General features: G+C 49.1%; 1 protein-coding gene across 2 annotated transcripts in view; it reads right to left on the reverse strand.

The window, feature by feature from the left end:
• Nucleotides 1–17,246, reverse strand: part of MSH5 (mutS homolog 5) — a 402,336-nt gene that overhangs the window by 1,810 nt on the left and 383,280 nt on the right. The gene's annotated exons all lie outside the window — the stretch shown is intronic.

Below are 17,246 nucleotides of genomic sequence, written 5' to 3' on the forward strand. Positions count from 1 at the left end.
TGGTCCCAATACACATCCTGGGTGCCAGAGAGTCTGGGGTGGTGTGAATGCCTGGGACCACCGTGGTCCGTGATTGGTCCACGTATGGTATATGTGTTGATGTGCGGATCTCCCATTGGCTCCCCTCCGTTTTGGCGCGAAGGGAACCGTGGATAAGAGGGAGCTGGAAACACCACTGCCATGTCGATCTCCTGAGTTCTCACGAACGAAGGAATACAGGAGCCAAGTATCCTGCAACCCAGAGGCTGGACCGAGGAATCGCTGGTGACCCGCTGAAGGAATCCTCCTTTGCACTGCTGTCGTCCTGTGAAACCCTTTCCTCCTTGGATCGAACCAGAAGGCCTGTACTGGTGCTTCGACCTTTGGAATAGCAGGAACAGCTATTCCCGGCGACTTCATCATCTCCTGCCAAGTAAGCCTTCGGAAGTGTCTCTGGGCCATCCAGTTGACTGACCAGCTTACAAGGGAGTCCTGCTCTGTAACTGCCGCCAGGTTGTGTTGTATTTTTCGAGTCCCTGTCACTCTCCCACGCTTCGTACACTTGGCGTTCCCAAGTCTGAAGGGAGGAGTGTACATTTGGCTTGAATACACACGGCTGCTCCGTTGTCCTGCTGCGGCAACAAACTGTGCTGGTTTCGTCGATTGGGACGTCTTTTTGCTCTACACGACTACGAGGCGTTCCCTGCTCTTCTGAACCTGCCAGCTGCTGAAATTAACGTGGAGAAGCCTGGGTCTGCTTGCTTCGGGGACCGGTGAGTAGTTTAGCTAGGATCTGGTCGCCCTCCTGCAGTATCCCATTGCTTTCCCTGCTGTGTAAAAACAGCACCCTTTTGGCCGTACTCGCGCTCTGCTTCTGCCCGCTGTGGAGGCTGCGCTTGAGTTGCGGAACCTGTTCTCCTTCTGCTGTGCACTAACCCGAACTGCCTGACTTCCTCCGAAGAGCTTCCCCTTTTGCCCGTTGGCACCGGCGTGGCAGGTACTTTGAGCACAAGGCTCCACTCTTCGCAGGGCTCGGACTTCCATCTAGTTAGGTGCCTCTGAAGGCGAACTGAGTCTAAAGCGTTATCGCACTGCCTGTTTTCCTTTCCTTTCAGGTGGACTACATATTTCGTGCTTTAAACGCTTGCGACTGTGTATTTGTATATATATTGTGTTGATATGGTAAGTGTTGGTTTAATATTGTGATAGTGTGATTTTCTCGCTACGGTCATTATTTTAAAGGCCTTAAAATAAATGTATATCTATTTTTGATATAACAACTGTTTGGAGTAGTTTGTAAGTGCTCTTGCTTTGTGTGCTCATTGCGGGCTTTCAGTCACCCTCACCCCTCTTGAGACCTAGTCTTGACCGCCGCGATCGCTACCTTGATTGGTCTGGCTTGTCCAGAGGTTACCCTGTTCCAAGTAATTAGGTTGGCCTTCTGAACTTCTGCGCCACCAGGACAGAGTTCAGAAATCCGTCTCAACAAATTGGTGTACAGCGGTGGGATACGACTGAAGGTATCCAGTGTTGCGCTCGAACTAAGGCATTTCAGGTTATTCCAAACAGTACACGTAGTGAATTGTTGTAATATAACTTTAAAAAGGCCATAGTCCTATCAAACAGTATGGAAGCGAATACCTTGTTAACTTTAAATGCTTCCAAATCAGAAACGCTGAAAAAGATGTGTGCAGAGAGAGGTGTTTCCTCTCAAGGCACAAAATTGGAAATTATCCAGAGAATCGTGGCGTGGCAAGAAGCGCAGCTTGACGCTATAACTTCCGAGGACAGTGCAGAAGGTGGTGGGGCTGCTCTCACTGGTAGAACCGACGGTTCTGCCGCTGCACTGATCCATCGCGACCACGAGGACAGGGAGGACGAGATGTCTAATGTTTCCTCTGCCAGTGTTGATGGGGAGGCTATGCTTGAATTCAAGAAGCAAGAGCTGCGGTTTAGGCAGCAGGAGCTTGAATTCAGCATAGCCAAACTAAAAATCGAACAGGCAGAAAAACAGAAAGACAGGGATCACCAGTTGGAACTGGCCAAGCTTCAGGTTGCAAATAGGTCCAAGGGTCCTGGTCATGGGTCTGGGGCTTCCTCTCATCCACGGTTTCCGAAAGATCTGCTCAGTGTGTATGAAGAAAGGAATGACATTATGGACTGGCTGAATGCGTTTGAGTATGCATGCGAGGTTCAAGAAGTTGACAATGCTGATAAGATTGCGTGGTTGCTCAGTAGACTGCCCCATTCTGGCTGTAGTGCCATTATGGAAATGTCGAAGGCTGAGCGAGCTGATTTCGCAATGTTAAAGCAAACTCTCATTTTAAAGTTTGGGAAGACTCCGGCCCAATATTTAAAGCGTTTTCGAGAGTATAAGAAAAAGGAAGGTGGTACTTGGGTATCTTCTGTCGCTGAATCTTTGAAAAACTTAACTGGCTGGGTCGAAGGTTATAAGGTTTCTACCTTCGAAGGCATGATAAATCTTGTCATGCTGGAACACATTTTTGCTTCTTCTTCCCCGGAGCTTAAGCAGCATTTGGCCGATTCGAAGGAGATAGATCCTAAGAAGCTGGCCATTGCAGCAGACTTATGGGTGTCACATTGAGTGTCCCATAAGGACAAAACTCATCCTGGTAAGCAGGAGGAAGGGAAAAAGTCCAAAGATATGGAGGGTGGGGAATCTGCTAAATCTTCTTCCCATAAGGGCCACAAAAAGAAAAACAAGGGTAAGACACAAGAGAACTCACAGGGTAGTGGAGGTCAGCCTCCGAAACAGAACTCTGGTTACAATAAGCCTCCCTACGTAAATAGACCCACTGGCGCTTGTTTTTCTTGTGGAGCAACTGACCATGTGAAGGGGGATCCCCGTTGTAAGGTTAGACCTTTGGGGGTCCACTCCGCTAATCTGGCCTTCTCCTCCTACGAGGAAGAAGAGATTACAGGAGCATCCTTCTCCTCAGACTCATTTCCCAGCGGGATAGAGGCTGAGGTAGTTTTAGTGTCCCTGGGTTCCTGGGAGCCTAAAGTCGCAGAGGCTTATGCTAGGATTCCGGATAATACCAAGCACTACTTTAAAGACAGTGTGCTGATCAATGGAGTGGATACTCCAGCTCTTAGGGATAGTGGGTGCAGTCGAACTGTAGTGGATTCTACCTTGGTAGACTCAGAGGAAGTTGCCAGAGCTACTCTGATGCCCACTAAGTTGGCTGACGGCCCCCTCCGTATGTTTCCCGTGATCCCTGTAAATCTTACTTTAAATGGTACAGCAGTCAGGATTCCAGTGAGCATTCAGAGAAACGTCCCGGGAAAGGTCTTGTTGGGTAATGATCTCAGAGCTTTAGGGCTCGTAGGAGACACTGCCGAAAGACCCTACACACGGTCTCAAGCACGGGCAGCATTGGCCAAGTCCAATACGCCGCCCCAGCCGAAGGGGAAACCCAAGGCGAAAGGAGTCTACAAGTCAAGACGAGGGAAAGAGAATATTCCCCCGAGCTCGCCTACCACTGCGGTGGAGGAAGTTGGTCAATCGCCCGGGCCTGACGAGGAGGTGGCGATGCCTGAAGTATTCGACCCCAACGATCATCCTGAACTAAAAGACTTGTTAGTTGAAGGAGGTCCTGATAGGGATGAATTCAGTAAAGGCCAACATGAGTGCCCATCTCTGGAAGGCCTAAGGAGACAGGCCTGCTCCCAGCTTGAGGGTGAACCTCCTGGGATGCATAGGATTTACCAGGAAGGTGGACTCCTGTATAGTGAGCCCACAGAGTCTACAGAAGGAGACCATAGGAGGTTGGTGGTTCCCCTTACTGTTAGGCCCTTCCTCCTGCAGTTGGCGCATGAAGTTCCCCTTGCTGGTCACCTCGGTATGAGGAAGACCAAGCAAAGGTTATCCATGCACTTCTACTGGCCCAAGATGGGGGAGCAAGTAGAAAGTCACTGCAGGAGTTGTGCCGCCTGCCAGTTGTCTGGTAAGGTTGGCGCGACAATCCAAGCTCCGTTGGTACCGCTCCCAGTTGTGGGGGTACCATTTGAAAGGGTAGTGATCGACATCGTTGGTCCCCTTGACCCGCAAACATCCTCAGGCAATAGGTTTATCCTGGTGCTGGTCGACCATGCAACCCGGTATCCTGAGGCCGTCCCATTTACATCTGTAACTGCCAAGCCAGTTGCAGAAGCTTTACTCGGCATGTTTACTAGGGTTGGCTTCCCTAAAGAAGTTGTGCCGGATGATGGCCGCAACTTTATGTCGAAGTATAGGCAGGCTATGTGGATAGAATGTAGGGTCACCTACAGGTTCTCTTCTGCATACCACCCCCAGACCAATGGTCTGGGGGGGCGTTTTAACAGGACGTTAAAGAGCATGATTGGGGCTCTGGAGGGGACCCTTAGCCATCGTCAAGGAGGGATGGGAGATGCCCACTCCCCCTGTTACTACCAATGTAGTTGATTATGTGCTAGGGCTCAGAAAACGGATGGTACTTCTGATGGGCTTGGCTAGTGATAAATTGAAGGCAGGGCAAGCGCTGGTGAAACATTGGTACGACCAGAAAGCTTCCCTCATCAACTTTACACTTGGTCAGCAAGTCCTGATCATGAATCCCATAAGACCTCGAGCTTTACAGGACAAATGGTCAGGCCCTTACCCAGTGGTGGAGCCCCTGGGTGAGGTTAACTATTCAGTGGACCTTGGAAGCCCTGGACAGGCTCCAAAAGTGCTTCCCGTGAATAGGCTGAAGGCTTTCGGCCCAAGCGTCGAAATCGCAGCACTGCTACTGGCTTCAGATGTTGAGGAAGAGGAGTCTGAACCTCTCCCCGACCTGTTCCCAAGCAGTCCTTCAGTTAGCTCTTTTGAGGGTGTCCGAGTGGCCCCTCACCAAAATGGACAAGGCTCAGTGGTTTACCTTGGACATGAAGTAGGTGGAGGGAGGAGACAGCCTCTACTCAGTCAGGTACAAGCAGTACAAGACTGGCCTACCCCCACTACGCAAACCCAAGTGAGAGCCTTCTTAGGACTCACGGGGTATTACCGCAATTTTGTGGCAGACTATGGCACCATAGCTGCTCCTCTGACTGCCCTCACAACTCCGAAGAAACCCAAGAAAGTAACTTGGACCGACGAGTGTGAGAAGGCCTTCAATGGCTTAAAAGACTCCTTGTGCCAGGCGCCTGTGCTTAGGGCCCCTGATTATCAAAGACCTTTTATCGTGCAGACGGATGCCTCTGACACTGGGATAGGAGCTGTACTATCACAAGTAGATGAGAAGGGTAAGGAACACCCTATCGGTTTTATTAGTCGCCAGCTTAAGGACAGAGAGCTCAGATGGTCCACGGTAGAGAAAGAATGTTTCTCTGTTGTGTGGGCCCTAGGGAAGCTGAGGCCCTACCTCTATGGGACCCACTTCACTGTGCAGACTGACCATAAGCCGTTAAAGTGGCTAATGAACATGAAGGGGGAGAATCCAAAGTTGCATAGGTGGTCCATAAGTCTACAAGGCTTCGACTTCACCATTGAGCATAGGCCAGGTGTCCAACATAGCAATGCTGATGGGTTGTCCAGAATGTTTTACCGACCTGAACAAGAGACTCATCCAGGGGTGGATTAGTTCCCCCTGTCCATAGTCTGGGAGGGGCGAGTGTTAGGAAAGATTTCATAATTGTAGGTAATTTTCCTTCCATGTGGCAACCCCTAAACTTTTTGCTGTTGTTTTCACCTTGTTCTTGACTTTGCCAGAGAAGTGCAGCCTTCTGCCGCACTCCTCTGGGCTTTCGCTCCTTTCTTACGGGGAAACTGACATGCCCTTAAGACAGTCAGTACCGGGGAACGCTGTTTCCCGTAGTTTCTTTTATCATGTTGCGGCTTTAGTGCAACATGACACAAGAGGGCACTGTAAGCTAGGTTACAGCTCTCTTGGGTCTCTAGCCTTCGACAGGCCCTAGATACTCTTTTAGGATGGTATTTTGATCGGTGCAAGTCATTCAGGGACTGGAATGGTGGCAGCGATCGTTTTGTTTATTTTGAGCTCCTTTTGGCGTTCTGAGCACGTTTTTCGCACTGAACCCAAAATGGTGGCCTGGCTCCCAATATGGCCAGTCCACGAGGCTCCTTTGTCCTGTCCACTGACCGTCTTGCTCCCTTCACCTTCCCCAGGTCGGGCGACCCGGGGCCTTCCTTATTTGGGCATGTACTTTCCCGCGAAACGTGGTCGCTTTCGCGGGCTTCTACATGTCGTTTGTGTGCCTCCAGGGTGTGGGCTGGGATGTCTGGTCCCAATACACATCCTGGGTGCCCGAGAGTCTGGGGTGGTGTGAATGCCTGGGACCACCGTGGTCCGTGATTGGTCCACGTATGGTATGTGTGTTGATGTGCGGATCTCCCATTGGCTCCCCTCCGTTTTGGCGCGAAGGGAACCGTGGATAAGAGGGAGCTGGAAACACCACTGCCATGTCGATCTCCTGAGTTCTCACGAACGAAGGAATACAGGAGCCAAGTATCCTGCAACCCAGAGGCTGGACCGAGGAATCGCTGGTGACCCGCTGAAGGAATCCTCCTTTGCACTGCTGTCGTCCTGTGAAACCCTTTCCTCCTTGGATCGAACCAGAAGGCCTGTACTGGTGCTTCGCCCTTTGGAATAGCAGGAACAGCTATTCCCGGCGACTTCATCATCTCCTGCCAAGTAAGCCTTCGGAAGTGTCTCTGGGCCATCCAGTTGACTGACCAGCTCACAAGGGAGTCCTGCTCTGTAACTGCCGCCAGGTTGTGTTGTATTTCGAGTCCCTGTCACTCTCCCACGCTTCGTACACTTGGCGTTACCAAGTCTGAAGGGAGGAGTGTACATTTGGCTTGAATACACACGGCTGCTCCGTTGTCCTGCTGCGGCAACAAACTGTGCTGGTTTCGTCGATTGGGACGTCTTTTTGCTCTACACGACTACGAGGCGTTCCCTGCCCTTCTGAACCTGCCAGCTGCTGAAATTAACGTGGAGAAGCCTGGGTCTGCTTGCTTCGGGGACCGGTGAGTAGTTTAGCTAGGATCTGGTCGCCCTCCTGCAGTATCCCATTGCTTTCCCTGCTGTGTAAAAACAGCACCCTTTTGGCCGTACTCGCGCTCTGCTTCTGCCCGCTGTGGAGGCTGCGCTTGAGTTGCGGAACCTGTTCTCCTTCTGCTGTGCACTAACCCGAACTGCCTGACTTCCTCCGAAGAGCTTCCCCTTTTGCCCGTTGGCACCGGCGTGGCAGGTACTTTGAGCACAAGGCTCCACTCTTCGCAGGGCTCGGACTTCCATCTAGTTAGGTGCCTCTGAAGGCGAACTGAGTCTAAAGCGTTATCGCACTGCCTGTTTTCCTTTCCGTTCAGGTGGACTACATATTTCGTGCTTTAAACGCTTGCGACTGTGTATTTGTATATATATTGTGTTGATATGGTAAGTGTTGGTTTAATATTGTGATAGTGTGATTTTCTCGCTACGGTCATTATTTTAAAGGCCTATTTAAGTGAGGTATTTTTGATTTCTTCATTTTGATCTTAGTTAGTTATTTTCAGTAGAGGTTATTTTGCTTTTTGCAGTTATTTTATCTCTGCACTGTGAGAAAGGATCAGGACAAGCTGTTACTGGTAGGCAGAAACACGCCCCTTTCACCTCCATCAGTGAAGCGCCCCAAGACTTGATATTTCCACTGGGGTTACTAAGCACATGTCTCAGATTCTTAACATAGATCACAAACAAATCTACAACCTCCTTCCAACTGTATGTATATGGAATGCAATCATCGTTCAGGCTGAATGAGGATGCAAAGGAGTACGAGGAAAGAAGATAATGTCTGACAAGCACCGAAGGTTGGACGTCACTGCCCAAATAGGTGCAAGACAGGAATCTTCTTGGTGGACTACCCATCACCATGCAACCTACCTTTCCAATGTCCTGACGACCAACCACAGCCATTGCCTAAATAAGTCCAAGACAGGAATCCTCATGGTGGGCTACCCATCACCATGCAACCTACCTTTCCAATGTCCTGACGACCAACCACAGCCATTGCCTAAATAAGTCCAAGACAAGAATCCTCATGGTGGGCTACCCATCACCATGCAACCTACCTTTCCAATGGCCCGAGGACCAACCACAGCCATTGCCTAAGTGGTTCTAACAGAGGAAAACAACAGCCATTGCCTAAGTGGTTCCAATTCAGGAATCCCCATGGTGGGCTACCCATCACCATGCAACCTACCTTTCCAATCGTCTGACGACCAACTACAGCCATTGCCTAAATGAGTCCAACTCAGGAATCCTCTTGGTGGGCTACCCATCACCATGCAACCTACCTTTCCAATGGTCTGACGACCAACCACAGCCATTGTCTAAATGGGTCCAACACAGGAATCCTCTTGGTGGACTACCCATCACCATAAAGCCTACCTTTCCAATGATCTGATGACCAACAATAGCCATTGCGTTAATGGGTCCAACACATGAATCCTTGTGGTAGATACCCATCACCATGCAACCTACCTTTCCAATGGTCTGACAACCAACCACAGCCATTGCCTAAGTGGGTCCAACACAGGAATCCTCGTTGTGGGCTCCCCATCACCATGCAACCAACCTACCTTTCCAACCATAGCCATTGCCTAAATGGGTCCAAGACAGGAATCCTCGTGGTGGGCTACCCATCACCATGCAACCTACCTTTCCAATGGTCTGACGACCAACAATAGCCATTGCATTAATGGGTCCAACACAGGAATCCTCATGGTGGGCTACGCAGCATCATGCCACCTACTTTTCCCTCAAGCCAGCCTTCTCTCTTTGATAGATGCTTCCCTCGCCTCATCAATTTCCTTTCTTCCCCTGCTGTTCCCTTTGTCCCCTCCATGGCTTCCTCAATTTCCTCTGCTGTCTCCTCCTTGGCTACCTTGCCTTCTCCTCCTTCCCTTTCTGTCCCCCTCGTGCTTCTTCTACACCTCCACAGGGCCTACCTCTGATTTGTACCCCTCCCCGTAAGTCTCTTAAGGACGGCAACCTTCTCCATATTGCCACTCTTAACTCTCGCTCAGCTGTCAAACGCTCCTCGGACATCTGCTGCCTCCTGGACGAACTTGACCTCGATGTCCTCGGTCTCACCGAGACATGGTTCACTGCCAGCTCTGTCACAAGCTTTGACACGCTCCTCCTTGATGGTTTAAAGATCCTCTCCGCGCCCAGGTCTAACCATTCCAGAGGGGGTGTAGCCCTGATCTTCCCCGAGTGGACTCCTGCCTCTGTCATTCCTACTCAGGCCTACTCCTCTTTCGAATGCTTTGTCTGCAGGCTCTCTCTCTCTCCTAACCATTTCCTTACTGTGGCTACTATCTATCGGCCACCTGGTCAGATCTCCTCCTTCCTCTCTGAATGGGCTGACCTTTCCTCTTCTCTGCTGGTCTCGACCACTCAACTCCTCCTTCTGGGAGACTTTAACATCCACCTGGATGCTGCCTGTCCTTCCTCTGGTCTCTTTCGCGACCTCTTTCGCGACCTCTGCGTCTCTCTCTCACTCTCTATTCTCCCCTCTGGCCCGACTCACTCTGCAGGGCACACTCTGGATGTTCTGATCTCCTCAGACCTCCCCCTTTCTATCCCTCTCACCACTCCTCTCTCCTGGAGTGATCACTTTCTTCTTTCCTCCCAGCTCACCCTCTCTACCCCCCAGGCCAAGCCAACTCCAGCATTGCCACCCACCTTCGCGTCCTTCTCTGCCTTTCCCCTGTTCTCCCCAGATGAGGTTTCTAGACAAGTCCGATCTATGAAAGTCTCATCAAAATAGGTTCTTCCCTGTTCCTCCAAAACTATTAAGGACCACGTTGACTCCCTGGCTCCTACTCTGACCGACTTCTGCAACCACTCCTTCACCACTGGAGTCTTCCCATCCCCCCTGAAGCACTCTCTTGTGCACCCTCTTCTTAAGAAACCCTCTGCCGACCTGTCCTGCCCGGCTAACTATCGCTCAATCTCCATCACTCCTTTCCTGGGCAAACTCAAGAAAAAGCTGGCCATCTCCCAGCTTAATCTTCACACTGAATCTGTTGGTTGACTTCATGACCATCAGTCTGGCTTCAGAGCGGCAGAAACATGGAAACGGCTCTCCTGAACATCCGTGAAGACCGCTCTCCAACCTTGACTCCAACACCCCATGTCCTCATCTTACTAGATCTCTCTTCTGCCTTTGACACGGTCAACCATGCCATCCTGCTCAACAGTCTCTGTGATAACCTGGGTATCACCGGTCAGGCCCTGGCGTGGGTGAATTCTTTCCTCTCTGACCGACCCTCCCAGGTCCAACTTGGGTCCTTCCTCTCCTCCATCTTTATCTCTACCTGTGGTGTCCCCCAGGGGTCTAACCTCTCTCCCTGGCTGTTCAACCAATACCTGACACTTGTGGCCCACCGCATTGCTGCTCTCTGCCCCAACTTTCAGTGCTATGCGGACGATACTCAGCTCATTTTCAGGCTACCTTCAGCCACCTCTTCTCCTTCTCTCATCTCTGACTGTCTATCTGCAATCCAGGAGTGGTGTGCTGCCAATGATCTCTGCCTTAATGGCAGTAAGACTGAGATTCTTCTCATCGGCACACCCGTTCCCTCCTTTCCTGTCACTCTCTGGTCGGCCTCTCTTGGCCCTCTTCCTGCTCCCACCTGTGAGGCTAAAAATCTTGGGGTCATCTTCGACTCTACTCTCTCCTTCTCTCCTCACATCTCTGATGTCTCTAAGAAGTCACACTACCAGCTGCACCTCCTCAGAGGTATTCTTCCTTTCTTCTCCTTCCCCCAGAAGCTCACTGTCTCCAGAGCTCTGGTTCTCTCTAGGCTTAACTATTGCAACAGCCTCTTTCTAAATCTGCCTGCTTCTACTCATCCAGAACAGGACTGTGAGACGTGTCCTTGGCCTCAAGCCCAGGGATCTTATCTCTCCAGGACTGAAATCTCTGCACTGGCTCCCAGTGGCTGCAAGGATTAAGTTCAAAACCCTCTGCATTGTCCACAAGGCCTTCTGGGGCCTGGGGCCTCAATACCTTCAACTCTCTCTTCCTAAATATCTTCCTTCTCATGCTCTTCGCTCATCCACCTCCAACTTCCTCAGGGTCAGTCGCTTCTCCAAGCAAAGCGTTGGTGGTAGATCTCTTTCTTCAACAGGGGCCTCCCTCTGGAACATCCTCCCTGAAACTTGAGGGGAACCATCTCCGGTTCTGGAAGCACCTCAAAAATGTTCTCTTTGATTCTGCTTTCTCTCCCCCTCTCCCCTGCTAAACTCCTGGCTGAAACTGCACTGGTTACCTGGCCACCCCTGATCTCGGGCCCAGGTTCCCTCCCCCTCCAGTTGCACATCTGCACTGCCTTCCTGGCAACCCCCGCACGTAGGGACTGTTTTCTGTATCCCTATAGTCCCACTACCAGCACTTGACACCTGATGCTTGCACTTACCCTTTACCCTTGCTCTTGCCACCTGCTGGCCGTACTTTACTTAGTGTTATTAATTCTATTATCCCATGTACTCACTGTCCCGTCCCCCTTCCCCCCGCACTTTCCCCCTTCCCATTCACTTGCACAATCTGAATGACTCCTGGCCTAGTAGGATCGTTGTCTGTACTCCCTCTGTTCCCCATCCCTTGCCGCATCGGGCCTTGATAGGCACGTTATAAATGCCATATCATATCATATATCAATGGCTTACCCATCTAGGAACTCCTCCTTAGAGCGTACACATCTGGGGCTTCATACATGTGTTGCTATCTGGCTTTCATTCCCCAGGCTAGCCATATTGGCTGCACTTGCTGAAAATAGTAAACTGCACTTGGCGATGGACTCAAAATTGAATTACCTTCCTAGCTGGTGTTAAGTTGCTCACACTAATTTCATGGTCTACAGAGTAGCGTTCCGAAGACCCTCTGAATTAACAGGCGCTCCTACAGAATAGAGCCACAGGCCCAATCCTTGAATTTATCACCCAAGAACACTTTGCACCCGCTATGACCTCTTCCCAGTGACTCCCCGCTGTGCAGAGAAAAGCGTTCAGAGCCCTGTGTGTAACACACAAAGCTTCCTGGGGGCCAAAAGGCAAACACCACATGCGTTAAAAGCGAGAAAGCACTCCAGGATGTGCGCCATGGAATAATATCCACTCTCATCTGAGAATGCTAGATAGGCCATATAATACTGTACTTCTTTTAAGGGTTTGCCAATAATTGGGGGGGGGGGGTGACTCAATAGACTCTGCTCCCGATTGTTGTCCCCCAAATGCCATGTAGACATGTCACACTTACTGTAGGTTTTTCAAGCACCTACTCTTAGCTAGAGGAATGCAACCTTTTGGTGGGGCTGTGAATAAGGCTTCTTAACCCGTTCCTCCGATAATGTGACTACTTCATTTCACTCTTTACCTCCCATGCGCTTATGGCTTTCATCCTGGCGCCCAGAGGCTGCTCAGCTCTACGTGGCACTATGCACACATCACTAATAAAATGAATACATCTGAGGAAATGTGAGTAAGGGATCAGATGACATGTCAGATAGACAAATACAACATGACATCTCAGGGCAGACTCGAAGCAGAGAGACAGGCAGTAAGATGACTGCAGCGCGGGGATTGAACTAGGACTTACAAAGCTTTATTGGACGCTCGAATCTTAACACGGCCGCTGATGAGGAGAGTGTTGTTTGTATGAAATCAGGACCGTATCCCCACACTATTGGATGAGAACATTTGGTCGATACAAGGGCACAGTCCAGGTCGTGGACACCTGAATATTCCCAAGCACAGATATAATACATTAATTTCCGCTTGTATGACGGGTGCCATATACCTCCTTTCAAGAATCCAATGGGAATTGATTGAAGAAAGACACTTGTAAACAGGATTGAAGAAGTCGGAATAATAATTTTTTGCTATAGTCCTGGTTGATAGCACACTAATATTCATTGGGACTGAAAGTGGTTTAATACCATATATTTTAGAATTTGTAGTGGGATCACGTTGGTTCCCCTGAAGAAGTCCTTATAGTTGGCATTAACAACTGCTCCCATAGGACGAAACATGTTGGGCACAATGCACTGTGATTTTACAACAGTGTTATAACAAAAGCGCTATTAAGTATGGTATACCTTTCGGAAGAAAGGAGTTTATGAATATATCCTAATATAAGGGTTCAATAGGTCCCTTGCTATAGGTTAAGGGTTCCTTTATACATTAGAATAAATTGTATACAAAAAAAGCCAACGCAGTGTTTACACTACAATTGTATTTGTGTTTGTTTAAATTGTTTTTGAGTTATTAATGTGGTAAGTTTGCACTTTTTTCACTTTTGTACTTTAAGGTCGTTTTACCATAAGTGGACAATTGACCACTGAGGTTACACCAACCATTGTGAAATAGAGACCTATAGTACAGTGATAAATATGAATTTTTGTTTATTGATGATTGTTTTTAACAATACCAGGCTGTGTAAAATAATTGTGTTTTAGATCCTTATATGTGAATTGAAGTGATTGAAAAATATATTTATAATAAAAAATGTGTTTTAAGATTCTACCTGTGTGTTACCCAGTACCTATTTGGTTCATGGTCTGGGCGTTCTTGTTTTGTTTTGAGGGAGTGGGGAGGGGAGATTGAGGAGAAAATAGATTAAGGAAGAGTGACACATTGGTTCTTTGGTTTCTGATTGTTATGTTCTAAAGGGCAGAAACTCTGTGTCTTGAAACTAGCCCATGGTCTCTCCTTTTGTTGTTGTTGATCTCAGGGCAGAAACCTCAAAGTCACAGCTTGCAGAGCAATGACAAGTGTGATGGCAAAAGAGCGTCTGCAGCGTTTCGGGACAGAAAAAAATGCTTTTAGTGCCCTGGTCACCCACATAATGCAGGCCGGGATACTAATAGCAATATGACCCTCGCAGAAGGGGCATTACCGACTCAGGTAATGCCCCCGCCGCTCGAGTCATATTGCTTAAATAATACACACACTACTGTGGTGAGTAAAAGGAAGTTAATAATACACATAAGAGTATTAATTTGACAGAATGGACGTCTGGTGGGGCGGGATAGCCTGAACATTTTTGATTTTTCTTTCCATAAAATTATGCTGGTAATTCTGTTTCTGAAAGGAGGTCTGTTAATCTGCACCCCCTCCCCCTTCATAAATGGTCCATTCCAAAATGATAGTACACGTGTGCCTTTGCTGTACCCAGTCTGCTGACATCTACAAACCCAGCTCTGGAGTGGCGCAGAGCAGGTTTAAAGGTCTTACAAAGGTAGCGGGCGCCCCTCTCTCGCAAGAACAGACATGATAACCAGTTCAGTGGTTATTAACCACTTGAGAGTTCGCAGCCACTGCTTTTACTCACTGTGCCTTTCACAGATGGGAAATATCCATTTGCATATCAGTCTTTGTCCTGCCCAGGGGCAGTCCAGCACCGAAATACAATGGCAATTCCAATCTGAACGAGAGTACCACCAGCAACCCCATACACGTGTTTCACCCTTGTTGGGGATCATCAGTGAGGTGAAGCTGATGCCTCTCTAAGCACAGTGAGAGGGAGACCACGTCTGGTTGCCCCCAGGAAACCTAGGGTTACCAATCCCAGGTTCCTTAACAAATAGTTTTACAAAGGTAGCGGGCGCCCCTCTCTCGCAAGAACAGACATGATAACCTGTTCAGTGGTTATTAACCACTTGAGAGTTCGCAGCCACTGCTTTTACTCACTGTGCCTTTCACAGATGGGAAATATCCATTTGCATATCAGTCTTTGTCCTGCCCAGGGGCAGTCCAGCACCGAAATACAATGGCAATTCCAATCTGAACGAGAGTACCACCAGCAACCCCATACACGTGTTTCACCCTTGTTGGGGATCATCAGTGAGGTGAAGCTGATGCCTCTCTAAGCACAGTGAGAGGGAGACCACGTCTGGTTGCCCCCAGGAAACCTAGGGTTACCAATCCCAGGTTCCTTAACAAATAGTTTTACAAAGGTAGCGGGCGCCCCTCTCTCGCAAGAACAGACATGATAACCTGTTCAGTGGTTATTAACCACTTGAGAGTTCGCAGCCACTGCTTTTACTCACTGTGCCTTTCACAGATGGGAAATATCCATTTGCATATCAGTCTTTGTCCTGCCCAGGGGCAGTCCAGCACCGAAATACAATGGCAATTCCAATCTGAACGAGAGTACCACCAGCAACCCCATACACGTGTTTCACCCTTGTTGGGGATCATCAGTGAGGTGAAGCTGATGCCTCTCTAAGCACAGTGAGAGGGAGACCACGTCTGGTTGCCCCCAGGAAACCTAGGGTTACCAATCCCAGGTTCCTTAATAAATAGTTTTACAAAGGTAGCGGGCGCCCCTCTCTCGCAAGAACAGACATGATAACCTGTTCAGTGGTTATTAACCACTTGAGAGTTCGCAGCCACTGCTTTTACTCACTGTGCCTTTCACAGATGGGAAATTGCCATAGCATTTCGGTGCTGGACTGCCCTTGTGGGCGGGACAAAGACTGATATGCAAATGGATATTTCCCATCTGTGAAGGTACAGTGAGCAAAAAGCAATGGCTGTGAACTCTCAATGTGGTTAATAACCACTGAACAGGTTATCATGCCTTGTTCTTTCGAGAGAGGGGCGCCTGCTACCTTTTTTGTATTGTTGAAAGGAACTTGGGGTTGGTCACCCTAGGTTACCTGGGGGCAACCAGACGTGGACTCCCTGCTCACTGTGCTTAGAGAGGCTCAGCTTCACTTCACTGATGATGCCCAACAAGGCTGAAACACGTGTATGGGGTTGCTGATGGTACTCTTGTTCAGAGAGGAATTGCCATAGCATTTCGGTGCTGGACTGCCCTTGTGGGCGGGACAAAGACTGATATGCAAATGGATATTTCCCATCTGTGAAGGTACAGTGAGCAAAAAGCAATGGCTGTGAACTCTCAATGTGGTTAATAACCACTGAACAGGTTATCATGCCTTGTTCTTTCGAGAGAGGGGCGCCTGCTACCTTTTTTGTATTGTTGAAAGGAACTTGGGGTTGGTCACCCTAGGTTACCTGGGGGCAACCAGACGTGGACTCCCTGCTCACTGTGCTTAGAGAGGCTCAGCTTCACTTCACTGATGATGCCCAACAAGGCTGAAACACGTGTATGGGGTTGCTGATGGTACTCTTGTTCAGAGAGGAATTGCCATAGCATTTCGGTGCTGGACTGCCCTTGTGGGCGGGACAAAGACTGATATGCAAATGGATATTTCCCATCTGTGAAGGTACAGTGAGCAAAAAGCAATGGCTGCGAACTCTCAATGTGGTTAATAACCACTGAACAGGTTATCATGCCTTGTTCTTTCGAGAGAGGGGCGCCTGCTACCTTTTTTGTACAGGTTTAAAGGTCACATGTGCATGCCTGACAGCTGCTTACATACAAAGTCCCTGCAGGCAGAGGTGGCTGTTTAATCGACTGCATCTCTGATGTAAATTATATTAATGTATGCCTTAGTCTGGTTGGTGGCGGATGCATCTTTAAATATAAGACATGCCAGGTTGTGCCATGGTGACTGCTAAGAACACACAATTATACAGCCACATTTCTCTGACATTACACTAGGGTCACCTCGATGACAGGATGTACGTATGTAGAGTCTGGTCTGACTGTTTCCACAGCTGCTAAGGGAGATCATGGCTGGATTCTGCCTCTTTTGAGTTGTGCACAGGGAAGCAACACCTTCCCTCAGGGCATAAGTACATCGCCAGGGGGTTGGTCTCTCAAGACCACTGTTTGAGAGGCAGCACCGCCATAAAAAGGGCTCTCCCACACTAGGGTGCTGTCCCATGGACCACTGGAGTCGCTTTCAAGTCAGCAAGCATGGGTAGGGGGCATAGTTAGAGTTAGAAAGGGAAGATGGGCTGAGAGAGTGATCCCACCATCTTGATTTCTATTAGAGCTTGTCTCCTTGTCCTTTCCCCTCTATTTCCAGCAGGCAAGGTACTCTGGGTTAAAGGTTATAAGGTAAAGGGTGCTTTTTACAACATGTCCTGAACCCCTTACAGTAGGCATGCTTTGGACCAATATTCTGCGAAACCTCACCTTTAAAAGGAGAGGTGAACCCAGCCGTTCTTTGATTAATCTTCGGCCCATCTTTTCTGGACCTCCGTTGGGAGTGCAGTCAATACCAAAGTCCTCGGCCGTATAGGTTAAACCGAAAACATCCACAGAAGAGGAGAGCACTGTCCCCTAACCATCCCTACGGAACAGTGGTGGTGAACTGC

The sequence above is a fragment of the Ambystoma mexicanum genome, chromosome 13 (assembly GCF_040938575.1).
Source record: "Ambystoma mexicanum isolate Mex_15411 chromosome 13, UKY_AmexF1_1, whole genome shotgun sequence".
Classification (NCBI taxonomy): Eukaryota; Metazoa; Chordata; class Amphibia; order Caudata; family Ambystomatidae; genus Ambystoma; species Ambystoma mexicanum.